This window comes from Mixophyes fleayi, chromosome 1, assembly GCF_038048845.1.
Source record: "Mixophyes fleayi isolate aMixFle1 chromosome 1, aMixFle1.hap1, whole genome shotgun sequence".
Lineage (NCBI taxonomy): Eukaryota > Metazoa > Chordata > Amphibia > Anura > Limnodynastidae > Mixophyes > Mixophyes fleayi.
Genome location: NC_134402.1, coordinates 380,005,728 through 380,020,047, shown reverse-complemented (window position 1 = coordinate 380,020,047; position 14,320 = coordinate 380,005,728). Strand labels below are relative to the sequence as shown.

The window sequence follows — 14,320 nt, the reverse complement described above, 5'->3', positions numbered from 1 at the left end:
CATGCAGGCTTTGTAGCAAGGTAGTTGAGGAGTAGCTGGCACTGGTGTAGTAGCGCAGTACTAACACAGTTGTAAGGAAGAATGGGTGCCAGGCCATCTTAAAGTAAAGTCCCAATTTATTTACATCTCATTTCTCTTCTGTTTGTAGTTATAGCACACAAGAAAGCAAAGGCTTCTCCAAAGAGATGTTCACTAACCCCCGTGTTTTGGTTTTGAATCTGGATTAACTTTGTGTTTTGGTTTTGGCAAAACTGCCCTCGTGTGTTTTGGTTTTGGATCCCAATTTTTTTGCTAATATCACTTAATTTGGCTCTTTTTTATACCTACATTATTATTAACCTCAATAACATTAATTTCCAGTCATTTCCAGTCAATTTTTGTCAAGTGACAAGAACACTGCTACCCCTCCTGTGTCTGTATGTGCAATGGCACTGGATACTGGAGAGTGACAAGAACACTGCTACCCCTCCTGTGTCTGTATGTGCAATGGCACTGGATACTGGAGAGTGACAAGAACACTGCTACCCCTGTTTCTGTGTGAGCAATGTCACTGGAGAATGGAGAGTGACAAGATCTCCTGGGGAGGGAGATAATTATGGAATCCAAAACCCGTGAGATCCAACAACGCAACGATGACGCTTTACTTCGATTCAGATTCAAGGATGTGCAGAGATGCAGAGCCAGCACGCGAGCCTACTCAGATCCCATAAGTTCGGGTGGGCTCGGTTTTCAGAAAACCGAGCCTGAACATCTCTAGTTCTCCAGAGCTAAACTTCTCTGTACTTCAGGCTTATCACTCTACACTGCTAACCTCTGCAAGTACCCCCTTGCTCTCTGTTGTCTACCAGCGAGCTGTCACTTTGGGGCATAACAGGGGTAGACTTGTTATACATGTCACTGCTAGTGTTTACCCAAGACAGGTGTCACTGCCACATCCCTCACTATGGCAGCTTTACTACACTCTGCACCTGTCTATTATATCAAACTCTCATGAACTCAGCATATTTCAGACCCTGCACAATATTCTCTGAGTTCTGTAGTTCCGGAACCCCCCTCCTAAAAATGCAGACTCACTTTACACCTGGCTGTTAGCTATCTTGGCATTCATTACAGTCTGACTAGTAATACATCAATATCACACACCATTTGTCAATCCCCAGGGGAGTTGCCTTGTAGCCTACAGGATGCATTCAGGAAGACACAACACCCTTACTCAAGGGCCCGAAACATCAACTTATTTGATGTTTATATAAATCTTTGTTGCATGGATTACTGGTGTGCGGATTCCAGTATTTCTATACTGGATTCTACTGACAAAGCACAATTCTATGAACACAGCACCTAGTAAGGGGCTAATTTAGAGATAGATGCATAAGGGTTAAGAACATATGGATATAATAAAAAGATTATTTTCATGCATATATTCAGTCACATGCAAGATATGGTCAGTTTAAAAACAATAGCATTTGTGACAGGTGTACATCAGGCATAACAGACGTGTATACCTACGCCCCACAATAACTTACAGATGGTGCAGATAAAGTATAGAGAAAGGATGGCTTCACAGTGTTATTAAATACTGAAGTTTCCTTATATGTACCCTATTTGCACACAGTATAACACTACAATGAAGTATCATTTACACTAAAGCGAAAAGTGTTTTAACAATCTTTAATATATGTGAATGTAGCATGTTCCATACTGATGTGGAAGCCAACCTGACTGACACAATATTGAATGTTTATGGTCAATACTGTATCTATTAAGCAATAACTTATACTTCTATTTTAGCGAGGTAAATAAACGTGTCCAACTCTATACTTACTTCTCAAAAGTCGATTTGAGGCGGTCAAGGGTTGACATGGTCTGAACAGATGTTAGTGACAGCTGTACAAACATATTTACCTTTAGGTTTAAGAAAGGTCAATGACAAAGGTCAAGCAAAAGAAGATGACATGAGATTTACGATGCTAACACATATACTTTAAACAATGTTGATGTATGTTGTTCTTTAGCTCAAGATAGCCAATGTCAATTAGAAACTTGCTAACCAAATTAGGAAACTGTAAAATAGGAATAGTCCAATAGAGTTGTTAAGCAATCACACATCTCTTGCCGTGTTAATCCAGATCCTTCATAGTTCTGCATGCGGAACTTCAACGAACAAACCGCCTTACGGATGTCATAAACTATTTGAATGTTGTTATTTAACAAACAGCTTGTAATATTGTTCAATCGTGTTTATATTGTTAGGTGCATATATATACGCTGTTCCATTTTCAATAAAAACAAACTAAATAAAAAAATAGGAAGTGTCATTACCCTGTGTAATATATGTTTTTAAAAGGTATAAAAGCTTATACTTATAGAAGGATACACTTCTCTCTGCTTGAGAAGTGTCCACATCTGATATGAATGCAATAAAGACTTCATATTTACTTCAGAAGACTTTGTGCCTTATCAAGAATATAATTGTAAACCCCCTGCTCTATATGAGCCCCTAGGTGGTCATATGATTGACTACTTAACAGAATATTAGCACTTGGAACTATACAGGGAACTTTCCCGATACTCTAATGCTGGCACAGGTGCAGCAACATTGGGCAAATGGTCCAATATTGTTGCATGTGTGGTAACAAAATGATTAATAATTGTCTGAAATAACCTCTATATCTGAAAATAATCTGATTGAAATCGATAAAATCATTATTGGGCATGTTATGAAATGCTGCTAGAAGATTAGGCTTGCACACAGGGGGGGAGTTTCCAGTTGCCCGGAAACCCCTCTGGCCTGGGAACGTAACAGCATAACAGGACCCTCGCCAGACCCCACGAGTCTCTAACACCCCGCTGGGCTCCACTTCCCTGTGCCACTGACCCGGCTTCCTGTTTCCAGCAGGAAGCGAGGGGGAGTCAGGACAACGACGGTTGCCATGGCTGGCTGCCTGTGCTTCTGTTTGGTGAGTGCTCCTGTGGCCCCCTCTTCTGCGTGCTGCCTCTCCACAGCCTAACAATAGCACACAGCACAGAGGGCTCCCGGCACTCGGCAGCACGTTCTCATCTAATGACTGTATCTCCCTTCAAGCCTGCTGTCTAACCCTTCCTGCTGCACACCCTGGGGACATAAGTGCAAGCTGTATGTGACTCTGCCCCAGCCACCTATCTGACCTTCCACATGCTCCAGCCATATAAGGGGGCATAATAATAATAATACTGGTGGTGACAAGTGCACGGTACTTTGTATGCAGAGCCTGACCAGCCACTCTGCATTGGAGCACTACTGTGGGGCACAATATGAACTTGGGGTACTACTGTGGGGCATATGAAATTGGGGTACTACTGTGGGGCATAATATAAATTGGCGGCACTTCTGTTTGGCATAGTATGAATTGGGGGTACTACTCTGTGGCATAAAATGATACCTAGGTGGTGCTAGATGTGTCCCTCTGATGGTGAGGTGCGGTGCAGAGTATCCTTCTCTAGGATTGTCTGGGTGCACACCTATGTGTAACACATGGGGCATGTACCACCTAAAATGATAGCCACGCCAATTGCATGATGGTCAATGCTCACTCTGGCAGCCTAGATTGGAAACCCCCCTTTAGAAATCCTGCGTTTGCCCCTGAAGAAAACAGATGACTGTCTACGGAATGGTGTGCGCTTAACTTCCTACCACACAAAGAGGACCCAGTGATGCAGAAAAAGATCTACCTGTGTTGCCAAACTGGATTTTGATCCTGTTTGTTGCTCAGTCTGAGTGCCAGCATTTTATTGTGTGCTGATTGAGTGAAGATTTCTTCTTGTTAAAACATGTTCCACTTAGGTAAGGGGGAGGGGGTAACACAACATCGAACATCTTTCCTTATACTATTGGGTCTGCAGACGTTTTGCATGATTCACTGTGTCCCAACCTGCACTGTATCGGTAGAGGCAGTAGGAACTGTTAGAGACAGTGCCAGGATCAAACACACTCTTAAAAATGAGAGTTTGCCTCCTAAATGGAGAAGTACTATGACCATCCAATGAGGATCCCGTTCTCATTTCTATTACTGTCTAAAGCAGCTTATTCTGCCTCCATACAGCTTCACACAAACACTGGGGTTTCCAGAGAGGGAACTCACAAAGGAGCAATAGTCTGGTGGTTGAAGGGCTTGTGTAACTTACAGCTTCACATAATATACTGTGTTAAAGACAAAGTTCCAATGCACTTGAATCCACAGAGGAAAGGACGGAAAGAATATTCTCCCCATGTTCTAGCAAGTTGGATGTATGAATCTCACTTGGTAAATGTGAACAATTTCCCAGCAGCAGTTTGACAAGAGCTTCACATCACTACGCTGTGTGTTTGGGGAAACCTGTTCCTTCTACTAGCTCTCGGTGTGTGGCTTCCTGCTTACCTCCATTCCACTAACCACTTTGTGACACTGTCCCTGCCACACCCAGCCCTGTTCTCAGTACACTTACTTCTGACATAAACAACACACTCAGCTCCTAGATTGTAGGAGAATACCATGTGCTTCACTGTGAACATTCTGATGATCTCATTATACAGACTGTTCCAGCCCAGCCCAATTCACAGCTGGTTACACATATATGTGCAGGAGATGAAGAATGAAGGAACACAATGTTTGCCATGAAAATACCCAACAACATTCCAACACCGTTCCCAGCCTGCATTGTTGTCACCTAGCAGTAAGGGTGGATTTAAGGACTCATGTGAGTTTTGCTATATCCAGGTTCTCCCTTCAGTATGAAATCAGGCACTTGCAGATGTTTTCTGATTCTCCCAATGTCCTTTGTATTTCTTAGCCCAATACAACTGCACCTTATTGTTTATAGTTGACAGGAATATAACCTGGTTTGGTCTTTGGCTGACATACAGCATATGAAACATATTAGTCATGTATGTCTTAGTCCGAATCTTTCAACAATGATTTATTCTGAACCACAGTATTATCAATAGATGAATGTTATCTCAGTGTTGACCTACAGTACCCAATACCACTATTAAATTCATAGCAGGGTCACTATTCCTGATACACTCATACAAGTGGGTCTGGTACCCATCACCACCCTCAGTATTGTACACACGCATGATCTTTTTATACCTACCTACTTTACAAAGCATAGTCTGCACACCAGCTGAGCAGTCAATTCTATTGAATGGGCTGGCATCCCTAATACACTGAGTAATGGAAGGAGTGCAGGGCAAAGGCATTTTATGACATAAATATTAGTTGTGGGCCTTCTTTAGGTCTTGACTTTTCCTTATACTGCACCTCTCCGATACCAAGCTTGTTTGGGCAGGACACCTTTATCTTTACTTTCAATATGTTATTGCATATAATCTGTCTCTAACATGATCCCACAATTGTAGAATATGTTGGTGCTTTATAAAATACTTATAAAGTGCATTCATTCACAATACCTAGGAGATCAAATCTAAATATATGGGAAGCAGGTCTGGAGTGGCCTGGTAATGGATGGGGGGATTTGTTTCTCTCTTATGGGGGAATTGAATTCCCCTCAAATTTGCACGGCGTTAAAACCATTACCGTTATTACAATACTTTTAACCCAGCTTCCTGCTCGCAGGTCAGGGAGCTGCGAGCAAAAAGCCGGAGTTGAACCGCAATAATGGTAATAAAGCCCAGTAGTCTTCCACAAATAGCTTATCAGAAAGAGCATTCAGCTCCCCGTGCTGCCCAAGGTGGCACCTCTCCACACCTGATATTCCAGTTACCCTACACACACTGCAGTAGGATTAGGGCACTGACTGGCACAGTGAATGGAAGAGAGGGAGAATACTTGCTCTCCATCTACTCCTCTCATACTTGTCAGTTAATAGGCTACAGGGATAGCGAGAATCAGTGCTTAGTCCTGCAATCAATATCACAGGACAGTGGGTGAACGGAGACCTGAAGGAGGTGGGGAGAGGCAAGCTGAGGGCCAGTAGGAGAGGTCTTTCTATTCCCCCAGAATTGTGTCCAAAGATCTCACCTCATCTGAGGAACGACCCTGATCATCAGATGGGAAGTTACACATTTCTTAACAAAAAGAAGTGTAATTGCAATATTACAAATAAATAAAATTGGAAGGATTTTTAAGAATTATTTTGGTTGATTAGCATATTTTATGAAATGTGCCTGTTTATATTAATGTTTATATGTTGGTTGTGTAGAATAATCATTATTGTTAATGAAATGACCTTTACAATGGAATCTGTCTCATGTGCTAATGTAAAGTTAGCGCTGTTATGTGCGTATTGTCGCTAACCAATAACGATTGTCGAACCTCGAGTTGTGTTTCCAACGCACAAAGATTTATTCGCAAATAGTAGAATAAATATGCTCAAGCGAAGTAATAGTAAATACAGCCATTACTTATCGCAGGCGCTCTGGATCCAGTGCATTCAATCCTGAAGTCTGGGGACAAGATGTCTGCACTCTGGATCACAAGCTGCTGCTTATATACACAATCAAATACAGTAATACAAAGAAGATGGAATAGCTTGCATCTATTGGTCCAGGTCTCAGGAAGGTCCAAGGGGTCGTCATCATTGGCCAGTTCATACAAAGGAATTCAAAGGAGGGGGTCATCTCTGCAGGGGGTATGCTCTGCTCTTCCCGCCAAGATTCCTTAATCTTAAGTAGTTCATAATTCCCTATCATTCATAACTTGTGTATGCACTCGGCGATTCCCTCGCAGAGTGAACCAAACAGTATGATATGTAACGAGGTTTATTATGATACCACTCATGATGTGATTCCCTCAACCTGTTCAGTGTATTTCATTAATATACATGTAACTCTGATATAACATATAAATACTACTATATTTCGACATAACTGACTATGTGTTGCAACTACCATTAATGTGTGCTATTTTATAAGTATGCGTGTTTGTGCAAATGTATGGTAAAAGACCGATTACTGTTGCTGCCACGTGTAGTGGATGCGCATGCCCATTCACACCGTAGCGTGCCCTTGTACGCCGTAGTGTATCGTACGCATCTTTTCAGACAAAGACAACCAAGTTTGCTAGACTTTAATTGAAATGACTCTATCCAATTTGCTGACTTCGACAGCGCTGTTAGGTCATTAAAGCAATCCTCATAAACCAACTGAATTTGTTTTAGTTTCTATACACTGGTTCTTGCTCCTTGACAATCTGCAAGCTGCAATTATAATGATAGTGTTTATTCAGAATTCATGGTTAAATTCAACAAAAACAGGTGTTACTTCATCTCTTTGTAGATGTGAAATTACCACACATGGATCCTGTTGTCAGTATATGGTTTTCCTTCCCTTGTGTTAAGCAGGCAGGGACATGATTACATGGTATAAAGTTAATAAGATGGGACATTTTCGAAAAGGTTTGGTAATTCATAATATAATTATAAAATGCTGTAGTATAAATGCAAACAATTGTATGTGAATACTTATTAAATTGCTATTAAATGGGCTGTCCCATCAATAAAACTTTGGAAAAGTACCTCTATACAACTTCAGTGACATGACTGTAAATTGCTTGACACATCAACATGACCCCTTCCCCCGGTACAAAATGCTTTGCTCCTGAATATCACACTTCTTTTCCATTTAGCTGGGCTGAATTAAAAGTGCTAAAAATAAAAATGTCAGTACAGTGGATGCTGTGCAGTGGTGTTGTTCTAAAACAGAGAATTCTGGGGAAATTATGGTATCAGCAGGCGGGAAAATGCAACTGTAGACCATATTACCATCCACAATTGTGTACATACTTGCTTAATTAAGGGTAAAAAAAAAATAATCTGAAAAATAACAATTTATATAAGCTACTTATTGCTAATTAAGATTTTTTTTAAAAATGAACTTTTAGTACACGTTATGTGGACATCCTTTTAATAGGACATTGCCTTTTCTCACAAGAGGAATATTTATATATATATATATATATATATATATATATATATATATATATTACATTTCCACTACTACAATTTATAGAACCTTGACCTAAATTTACTGTTATGATGTAAAATTAGATTAGAGTTTCGGAAATTCTTAGGTCGATGTCAAGTTTAGGGTGGATTAATGTTATGGCTATCTACTGCGAGATACTGGACTCCTGATCTCCCAGTTCAAAGGCTGGAGACTTATCAAACCCTTCTAAGCAGACTATGCAAAGACTTTCACAGTAACTGATAAGCATCACTGTTTGCATCTAAATCCATACAGTGGCCAATCAGTGAAAATGTCAATTTTAAACCAGCCCTTCCAGCCTTCAAATGTTCCCTTTGTGTGAAGCTGCAGAGCCTTGTGATTCAGACTCTATAGTATACTATCTCTACGGTATCTCATCCATCTACATTCCTTACTTCTTATTGTCCCTTGCTCCTGCTCTTCTTGTACCTGCGTTGACCTTAGCCTGTTACCTGTCTGTATCTTGTTTTTCCAGCATAGGACCAACATTCTTGCATTACGTTCACTGACGATACTATCCTTACTTTATATACAAGTTATAATAAAGACTACTAGGTAATGTTGTACCCATCATCACATAGGTACAATTTACCTATGTCATTATTCCTACCATTACATACATTACATAAGGAATTTTAACTTTGTTGTTCTCCAAATTGATCAAAACTCAGTTCTTTGTTTCTCATGCCCTAGTTTGTGATATGAACACCAGACACTGCTAATCCTTATGTCTGGGGATTCAAACTGTAACTTAAATAATAAAGTAGGTATGTGGGAGAGGCGTTATGCATTACATAAAACAATCATTAGGGTTTGGGAAGTAATTCTCAATACATGTTACTAAAATTAGAAACCCGTTTCCACTTGCATTTTATACAGAATACGCTGTGCGAGCCCTCTTCACTCTAGAGGTTTTCAAGTTTCTGTGTAGCATCCAAAATCTACTTCCACCTTGATTTACAGATCTCTTTGTTTGTGCTCATAGATCTTGTCTTTAGTGTTTGCCATAAAAACTTTGAGAGCTATTCTCTATCACACACAGTAATCAGTTTCTTAGCAACATCCTTCACACTTAGAAAAAAAAGCGAAGACAATGTTGCTGCCTCTAGAGAATTAGAAACTCATGTTTATTAACCAGGATACAATGTGCATTTCTACTGCAGTGTACTCTGAAATGTTAGAAACATACAATATAACACTTCCTGATTTAAATTATGTAACACCCTTTCCTTTACAAAGGCGCTTTTGGCCAGGTCACAATTATTATAATCAAACCCACTTGTGTTAGGTATTCTTCCACTCTTACCAGAAATTGGGAGATGGCTGCATCTGCTCAGGTTGTCTGCAGCAATTCTGTAGCTCACTGCAAGGTATTACAATCATCTACTCCTCTTCTCTAGTGCTTGGATGATGATGATGATATCTGGGCAGATGGAGATTTGCAGCAGAAAGCTGTGGCACGGTTGGTGTCCTGGCTTCCGGGATGGGTAGAAGTGGGGTGTGCAAACGTGGCCTCCACATTCTACTATCTAGTGCAGCGCAGGTATGATTTAAAGTGAGAGTCTCACACACACACATTCCTTTGATTGATTGGATTAAGCTCACAATTTTTAATTAATCTGATTTAGCAGAAAAATCCTAACAGTCAGATACATGTGAAATGGTGTAAACAAGTTTAAACTATTTCCCAAGTATGATATTGGTCTACTTCTCCATTTAATGAGAATATTGTCTCTGAAATTCCTGGTCTGAATCTTTGTTTTGGGAGATTTTCTTAAGCAAGATGTTTGTTTTTTAATAACCTACTATTTACTTCAAATAAAAGCACAATTTAAAAACGTATCAATTTTCCCACTTAAGTCAGATATTGAACAGTGAGGAAAATAACAGTACACAGTATATTTTCAGGGCTTAATAATTAGTTGTAACAAACAAAAAATACTAGTGTGAGGGAAAAAATAAAAAGGTCTGTTTAAAGCCAAGCTCAGGTCTAAAATTAAACTCCCCTCGGATTGAAGATGCCGAGTTCTATATCATGCTTTAGCTCTCATTGTGGGAGTACAAATTCAATAAAATCCAGGTAAATATAGCTGGATAAGAGCAGTCTGTAGCACTCTATTGCAGAGGGCTGGACATTCAGTTTGCCCCGATTATGAGCATCAAGTGACTATAAACAGCAAGAAGGGGCGTAAATACAAGAAATGTTCTCACAAATGGTTTAACATCTACATGCAGCGTCACAACTTGTGGCAGGCTGCTGTTGCTGTTAAACGGTGCTTACACACCCTTAGGGTAGACTCCCAAACTTAGGTCATAATAATTAGAGCCTGTGAAGACACATATTCTGACTAAGTCAAAGTACTGTGATCAATCTTCAGTTGTCTACAGAGATCTACATCATATGGAATTCAACAGATAACCAGGTGTCTGCATAATAAATGTAATACAATTTGCACATTTTTAGTTTAATTTTATTGCATCTCATCAGTGCAATATGCAGACAAATTGCTTGAAGAGAAGACGGAACATCCAGTAATAGGGGGGCTAACGTGAATCTACAAGTGTTTCACTGCAAACACAGTAAAAGACTTTTGTGAATGCAACAGTCCCAATTACATAGTTGGCTTCGGGGATAAAGTAGCAATGATTTATCTGCATTCCAGGAGCAATGATTACATTTTCATTTTTCTTGGTTCTTTTGGGTGATTCTTGTTATTGGTTATCAGCATGTAAATATATTTCATCTTCAACTACAAAAAAAAAAATATTTACTCAATTGTGCCATCTGCCTCAATTTAGAAGTCTCCACTCTAACTTAAGTATAAGTTAATGTATATAAATGTGTATATATATATATATATATATATATATATATATATATATATATATATATATATATATATATATATATACATACATACACACACAGGGGCATTTCTGCCTCCCTTTGCCTGAAAACATGAATATTTGGAACTTAAAAAAACAAAATCAAATGATCATTCATATACCTTGCCTGCTGAACAGTTTTTACTCCTTGCATAGTTATTATAATGAAAATGGCTTGTATCTAAGCAACAGTCCATCCAAGTAACTGCTGTTAATGGAATGAAGTGAATACATAAGGCTTATTCTTCAGTTAGACAAGTCATTTTATTGTTATTGTCATCTTGAAAAAGGCCATAACTTTCATGCTGTATCTAGTGTGTATGGATTGTTCAGAAGTGCCCTTCTGCTCCCACTTCCATATACCTGTGTGTGAGATCGATTAATTGGAGCCCCAAAAATTGTAATTTTAATGAAAAAAAGTTTTCATATGTTTCCCCTTTACTTAGGCTGACAGTTGCTATCTATGTCAATTATAATTCAATTTCTATTAACTTGATCAATGATACTTTTTACTATGGTTAATGTGCATTGATAAACCATTCATTCTAGACTACATTAAAGATGTTCATAGGAACTGTAGCATTAACTCATTAAGATTTGATCGCTGCAGTAATAAGAAACCAGTTACATTTTACAGTGCAATTTTATCAGAGCACCTTTTTTCTTTCAGCTCTTGCGCGTGTGTGCGTGCGTGTGTGTGTACACACTCTTTTTAAGTGGATGGAGAGGAACAACCTTAAGCCTAACAACTCAGAATGTCCACAGCAACACAGTGACTTGCAAGATTTTAATGGAGGCACTTGTATGATTATATAAGCAATGATAATGATATGGGGAAGGGACCTGTAGCAGGATACCAAAACACAGTATCTGATAGCAGAAAGAGCAAGTTCCTCCAACAGCACAGAGGAAGACGAGGGTCTTACAAAATGTTGCAGAATGTTTTCAGTGTCAAATGTACCTGTATATGAAACAAAGTGCACACTTCAAACTTGTTGCAGTGTTACCGAAAGAACCAGTGTTTTGAAAGTTACAAAATATTGTCATAAAAAGATGTTTTATCTGCCATAGCTATAAATTTATGTAGCAATTTTAAGTGTATAAACAACTACCTCTAGCCCTATTTTACTATATACATTTGTATTTCACAGGTTTAGTTCCATATTAAAGGGTCTTGCAGCTAAATTATAATTGGAGACATTTTTTTTTATTTCTTCGCCCCCCCCCCAAAATGAATAAAAATAAGAAATATCCAATCCGTGAGATGCCAAATGATTTTTAATCCAGGGGGTAGTGACCTAGACAATGTGGAGGAATAAAGGAATGTGGTATACATTTGCTTGAAGTGATCTAGTGCATGTATAAATTTTGTCAATATGGTGAAGCATTTGACACCGCAATCTTCCTCCATTAGATTGACAAGAGCCTTGCATTAATACTGTGTTGAACCTGCTCCACTGTCTAACAGTCCGAAGCTACCCCCCCATGCCTCATGTCATGCCACGGGCACCTAACACATTTAGCCCTACCCGCACTAATATAACCATGAGTGGATAGGTCACAGTTCCCACTGTGACCCCGATTGTTCCATTCTCACATCAAAACTGACATCTTGGATGTGCAGGAGATGAAGACTGAATACAATAGGGTGGTTGGACCAAGTCAAATCCACCTTAAACACTATACAAAAATTGTATTTACTAAAATAAAACAAAAAAAAAAAAACTCCAGGAATTTCATATCAAGCGAGTCTGGATACCAATCTTTATTTTTTTTTTATCTACCGTTTGTGGACTCAAAACTCCGTAGGCATCAGCACTCTACACATGATGAGCCCGATTCATTAAGAAAAGTAAAGGAAGAGAGTAACTTTGCACCTTGGCAAAACCATGTTGCATTGGAGTGAGAGGTAAATTTAAAATGTGGAGACCGATTTATAATTGGGGCAGGGGCATGCCCTAGATGAACTTCAAATGCGAGTGTAAAAATAAAGTTATAAAGTGTCCGTGTCCTACATGTAAAGAACAGCAAATAGTATCCTTACATGCAAAAAAATAAACTAATTTGCACCCCTCGAATTGCACATGGCTTTGCCAAGGTGCAAAGTTACTCTTTTTTTGCTTTAATTTCCTTAATGAATCAAGCCCGATATGTTTGATTTTGGAGACTAGGGGGTAAATGTATCAAGCAGAGAATTTTCCGGCGAGTTTGAAAAACCAATCAGATTCTAGCTATCATTATTGTAGTACATTCTACAAAATGATAGCTAGAATCTGATTGGTTGCTATAGGCAACATCTCCACTTTTCACACCCGCCGGACGACTCTCAGCTTGATACATTTACCCCTGGGAAATATTTTTAGTTGGCCTTTATGCAGGATGACTTTTGGACACTAAAGAGGACTACACAAGCAGGGATATCAAGCAACAGACGTGACATTGAAGTGCGTGTGTCTCCAAAATCTGAATACCTATAATAACCCAAATAAAAGATTATTAGGAAAGTTGGTAAATGTTGGAAGTTGGAAAATACCATTAAAATCAGCCACACTAAAAAAATAAAAATAAATACCAAGATTACATCAAAATTGAGCAGACAGCTCCCTACTAGAAAACATGCCCACCATGACCCATGCTTTTACCTCAAACAGTGGATAAAAAAACCCAAAACATTGCAGATGTTGGAAGCAGACAGTAGACAGCTTAATGTCACTGGATGAAGCAGAGCTCTCACCTGAAAAAAAAAAAAAAAAAAGTGGAGGTGCATAACAGGTTCTTGGCTACTATTCCTCATGTATTTGTAAGTGTAGCAAGATACCCTTTTAACCTGAATCAACTGGTTTATTGGATATCTTATAAAGCATAGTTTAGTTTCTAAGTTTGTGTTTGGGTTGTTCTGGGTTTTAAAAGTTTAAGAAAGGCAACAGCAATCATAAGACATAAGCTGTACAATGATCAATGCAGCTATTCAGTTACTTAGTCTTACAATGTAATGTCATTTCCTGCTCTTTCAAACCAACCAGCAAGCTTGTTACATCAGTCCTTAAAAATCTAAGATAATAAAAATGTTTATACTGTTTGTGAATACACTGTTAAAGAGAGGGAGGAGGTCTTGTTTTTAACAAGAAGCTTTCAATATTTTTGTATAGTGGTACTATTTTTAAAAAATAAAACAAAACAAAACAACATAAATCTGAAACCTAATCTCTATACAAGTATATTAATATAATAAAAGGCAATATAGAACATAAAAAAGGGTCGAGAATGTCTTTCTCAATGTAACAACTGAATGTGTCCCAAACTCCCCTTAGTGTATGCAATACCCTTGTTTCTGAAACGGATAAACCACAAAACCATTTACATTTACTCATCTAAAGCAACACTTACAGTATGTGCAAAGTCTGAGCAATTGAGAAGCATGACCAAGCATCCCAGAACCTGTACAGAGTTGTGTGTGTAAAAAAAAAATAT

The 14,320-nt window shown here is 38.8% G+C and overlaps 1 protein-coding gene across 1 annotated transcript in view; it reads right to left on the bottom strand.

Annotated features, from left to right (window-relative positions):
- The window catches only part of TICAM2 (TIR domain containing adaptor molecule 2), a 284,037-nt gene that overhangs the window by 181,352 nt on the left and 88,365 nt on the right, over nucleotides 1-14,320 (bottom strand). The window lies entirely within an intron of this gene.